This window comes from Erpetoichthys calabaricus, chromosome 8 (assembly GCF_900747795.2).
Source record: "Erpetoichthys calabaricus chromosome 8, fErpCal1.3, whole genome shotgun sequence".
In the NCBI taxonomy this organism is placed as follows: domain Eukaryota; kingdom Metazoa; phylum Chordata; class Cladistia; order Polypteriformes; family Polypteridae; genus Erpetoichthys; species Erpetoichthys calabaricus.
Window position 1 is genome coordinate 13,223,288 of NC_041401.2, and position 5,477 is coordinate 13,228,764.

Genomic DNA, 5,477 nt, shown 5'->3' on the forward strand with positions numbered 1-5,477 from the left:
TCTATCTATCTATCTATCCTGCCTACTATACTAAAATATCTATCTATCTATCTATCTATCTATCTATCTATCTATCTATCTATCTATCTATCTATCTATCTATCTATCCTGCCTACTATACTAAAATATCTATCTATCTATCTATCCTGCCTACTATACTAAAATATCTATCTATCTATCTATCTATCTATCTATCTATCTATCTATCTATCTATCTATCTATCTATCTATCTATCCTGCCTACTATACTAAAATATCTATCTATCTATCCATCTTGCCTACTATACTAAAATATCTATCTATCTATCTATCTATCTATCTATCTATCTATCTATCTATCTATCTATCTATCCTGTCGACTATACTAAAATATCTATCTATCTATCTATCTATCTATCTATCTATCTATCCTGCCTACTATACTAAAATATCTATCTATCTATCCATCTTGCCTACTATACTAAAATATCTATCTATCTATCTATCTATCTATCTATCTATCTATCTATCTATCTATCTATCTATCAGAGGTCTTGCTATAGGCTATCATACATTAATTTAAGATTTCAGTCCCCCCCCCCCCCCCCCCCCCCCCCCCACACACACACACATATTAGGAGGTTTTTCAAAGCACAAAGAACCAATTTGATATGCAAAGAACTCTTCTCAGAATTACATGGTTCTTTGTCAAGCAATATTCTTCGAGAAACCACACATCCCAGTAAAGAATCATGAAATGCCATTAAAGAAGGAGGATTTCTAAGTGTGTGCATATACAGTCACACAAACTCAGTTCCGGTTCTTTTGATCTGTTAGCATCCTGTTAGGTTGACGACCCTAAAAATGTCTCTTTTGTCCGCAAATTATAGGAATCTTTTTTTTTTTAAGGACAAAGAACCAATTTCATATGCGAATAACCCGTTGCACAAAGAAATAGTTCTTGGCCAAAGAACGGTTCAATGAAGAATCTCACAGCCCGATAAAGTTGCAATAAAACACGTTATTTAAAAGAATATTCTCCACCACCTTACTCAGGATAAAATGGGTTTGAAAAATGGATGGATCTGTTAGAATTAAAAAAAAAAAAGAAAAGAAAGCGACTAACCCCACCTTCAATCAGATATTCTCATTTTGAAGAGAGGTGATGCATCCGCATAATAAATTCGTCTTTGTCTGTATTATTCACTTTCTTATACTCAGGATAAAATCTCGTTTTTAGCAGCAGGAAAAATAAATCAGCCCATGGCACTTCCATATTTGAATTTTTATGCTGTTTGGCACGGCAACTTGTTACCTATAATAAGTAAATGAATCCTCAATAACTTCTGTTACAACAGACCGGCGCCTTTAATAGAGAGGAGATTTATGCCACGTTATTTCAGCCCAAATAACAGCAGCCACTGTTTGTCTCAACTGAATGCTTCTATTTAAATGTTACTTTCATATATTATGTGGCATTAATTTAACTATAGCTCATTAAGGCAAAATGAAATGGTTAAATTAACTTATCAACCCATAATGATGATGAATGAGGTATTAATTCAGATACAAGCTGGGCAATTTGCAAGTTTACGCATTTTGATGGTTCTCAAATAACATTTTGAATAGCAGGTCAGCCCCTCAATCAATTACATAAGCATGTAAAGTCGGTCTCTCGGAAAAAAATCCTTTTTCATGCATATGCATTAAAACATGTTCGCAATTATCCTCGGAAATTGCCTTCATTGGATTAAACAGGATCCGTGGGTGTAGATATACTGGCCCTTCTCAGGGTGCGCGTGAACCTCTCCAGAGCCAACTACCCTCTTAAAAATAAAGGCGCCCGAGGGGTTCTTCAGTGCAATGCCGGGGGGGTTGGGGGTAGGTGGGACATTTTTGGTTCCCGAAAGAACCATCCACACGAATGTTCCAGAAAAAAAGTCTTTACTTATTTTAGATGCGTGACAGGCTAGATGCATCAACGTAAATAGATGTTAAAAAAGTAAAAGGTTATTTCCACGCTGGATGGGAAAGAAGGCTGAAGACACCGTGTCACCTGATGAAGTCAAAACTGCCGAAATACACTGGCTTTAACTTTCTTTTCTTTTCAGCGTGAATGTAACCCTTTCTATCTATCTATCTATCTATCTATCTATCTATCTATCTATCTATCTATCTATTATTATTTTTTTTGCAGATGCCCGCTGACGCAGACCTAAATTCCAATGAATAAATTATAAGAGTATAACAGAATTGTGAAATGCCAGTGGGTTCCTGATTTTAAAAGGTGTCTCGCTGCAAACACCAACACTGACTGACTCAGTTCAGGTTTTCCTGATCTGTTATCATCGTGCGGTCACACGTTAAAGATTTCTGTTTTTACCAAATATTAAGAACCTTTTTAAAACCTAACGGACTAATTTCATTTGCAAAGAACCCAGGATGAAATGGTTCTTTCTCTAGGAGGAACCAGAAAACTGCAGCATAAAGCGACATTAAAGAGTCGTTACTTTTAAGGGTGGATATCCCTCCGGCATACACAACTCGATTTACACTCCGAAACAGCGCACAGTCTTACTTAAAACAAACAAAAAGTATGGAGAGTTAACAGTTATAAACCAATCTGAAATATCCGAGCGACTGATGAAGGTGACCGGACCGCACTTCAACTTTCAAATTCTGCGCTCCTGGCATTTCTTTTTAATCTGAAACGTAACTGCATGGACAAACAGCAGAAGCGACATCTTGTATGTCTACTCCGCAGTCTTTATTGAAAACAAATAAACGAACAATTAAAAAATAAATAAGCTGAACAGAACATGTTGTATTCATTATTTGCAAAACCTTTCTTATGATTTTACTTTAGATAGATAGATAGATAGATAGATAGATAGATAGATAGATAGATAGATAGATAGATAGATAGATAGATAGATAGATACTTTATTAATCCCAAGGGGAAATTCACATACACATTATTATACATTATATACACACTTTATTAGGAGTTTGCTTTTTTTGTTATTAGAGCATGCATTTGTTTTAGTCACTTTGCTTTACTTGTTTAATGTATTTTACACGAGGGGTCGTTTTAAACCCAATCCTCTCCTGAAGCCTCCGAAAGAAAGCACTGAACGTCCGAGCTGCCTGCTGTGATAGCCCCCGTCAGACGGGGATGGCGTCTTTCTTTCCAGTGCAGAAACAGTGGGAGTCAGCCTAGGACCCTCTCTGGCCAGTGCAGGGACACCAATGTCACAAAATATTCGGTTTGTAATGTTCGCACTGACAATTGCAAATACACTCTTAAAGATAAAGGTGGCAGAGCGGTTCTTCAGAGACATGCCATAGGGTCCCCAAAAGAGCCATCCATATGAAGGTTCCAGAAAGTACCATTAGATTCTTTGTTTATTTCGATCTGTAACAGCGTCCATACAGTGAATAACTACGAATAGATTTGTGAAACTCCGATGGGCTCCTGATTTTAAAAGGACTTAACAAAGGCAAATTCAGGTTTCCTTAATCTCTTGGTATCCTGCTAGGTGGCCTACTATACGTTTATGATTTCATTTCCTAAATTTTTTTTTGTCTCTACATATTATGATTTTTTTAAGCACAAAGAACAACTTCATATCGGAAGAACCCGTCCCAGAATAAAATGTCTCTTTGTCAAGCGATAGTTCTATAGGGAACCAAACAAACCAGTAAAGAGCCATAAAATGCCATTAAAGAACAGGAATTCTTAAAAAGGTGCCAACGTGGTTCTTCAGGGCTATGCCAGGGGAAACACGAATACGCGCACGAGCATGAACCATCCATGAAGGTTTCAGAAGGAGCCTTTTGTTTTGATCTTGAACGGGTTTCATAAAAGAACTGATGATAACAGGTTTCGGAAATTCCAATGGCTTCAAGATTTTTAAAGATTTTCGCACAATCACACGAGCTAAGTGCAGGATTTCTTCATTTGTTGTATCCTGCTAAGTCACCTATTAAAGAGTTCTGTTTTTATTAGTTTATATATTTTTCTCTCCCTCTCTCTCTCTCCTTCTCTATCTTCATTTCTCTCTCTTTATCCCTTTCTCTTTTTCTCTCCCCCTCTTTATCTCTCTCTTTTTCTCTTTCTATCCCTCCATCTCTCTATCTCTCTTTATCTCTCTCTCTATCCCGTTCTCTTTTTCTCTTTCCCTCTTTATCTCTCTCTTTTCTCCATGTTTCTCTTTCTCTCCATCTCTCTATTGCTCTTTCTCTTTCTCTCTTTTCCATTTCTCTCACTCCCACTCTTTCTCTTTCTCTATCTTCACCTTTTCTCCAATTTTTCTCTCTCCCTCTTTATCTCTCTTTTAATCTCTTTTCTCTTATTTCTTTCTCTTTCTCTCTCCATCTCTCTCTTTATCAATTTCTCTCTCTCCCACTCTTTCTCCTTCTCTCTTTCTCTTCTCTTTCTGTCTTCATCCCTCTCTCTTTCTCTCTCCCTCTCTATCTCCCCCCTGTTTCTCCTTCTCTTTCTCTCTCTCTTTATCTCTCTCTCTCTATCCCATTCTCTTTTTCTCTTTCCCTCTTTATCTCTCTTTTCTCCATGTTTCTCTTTCTCTCCATCTCTCTATTGCTCTTTCTCTTTCTCTCTCTTTTCCACTTCTCTCACTCCCACTCTTTCTCTTTCTCTATCTTCACCTTTTCTCTAATTTTTCTCTCTCCCTCTTTATCTCTCTTTTAATCTCTTTTCTCTATATTTCTTTCTCTTTCTCTCTCTATCTCTCTCTTTATCCATTTCTCTCTCTCCCACTCTTTCTCCCTCTCTCTTTCTCTTTATCTTCTCTTTCTCTCTTCATCCCTCTCTCTCTCTCTCCCTCTCTATCTCCCTCCCTGTTTCCGCTTCTCTTTCTCTCTCTTTCTCTTTCTTCACGGGCTTTGTTTAAAACCTACAGAAGTAATTTTATAGGCAAATAACACCTCCCAGAACAAAATGGTTCTTTATCAAGCAATGGCTCTGCAGGGGACCACACAAAAAGTGCCATTATAGAGAACTGTTAAGAGTGTACTTAAAAGTATATTTTTAAAAATGACTTTAAAATGTGTATTAGTGAAAGTTTATATATTAATTTCAGATAGTTAGGGTTCTGATAGATATTTCAATTATATTTACTTTAATTTATTGTTCCAATATGTTCTGAAGTGAAGAAATAAACATATACAATGTGAAAACATGCCTTTCAGTCTCTCAAGATGAACATACTTTGCTGCATTCATAATGTCTAATGCTGTAAAGATCAAATGTTCCTGTATAGTAATAATAATAACAATAATAATAACAATAATAATAATAATAATCTGCGGTGGGTTGGCACCCTGCCTGGGGTTTGTTTCCTGCCTTGTGTCCTATGTTGGCTGGGATTGGCTCCAGCAGACCCCCGTGACCCTGTAGTTAGGATATAGCGGGTTGGATAACAATAATAATAATAATAATAATAATGACATTTTCTAACCTGCTTATCCAGGATTGT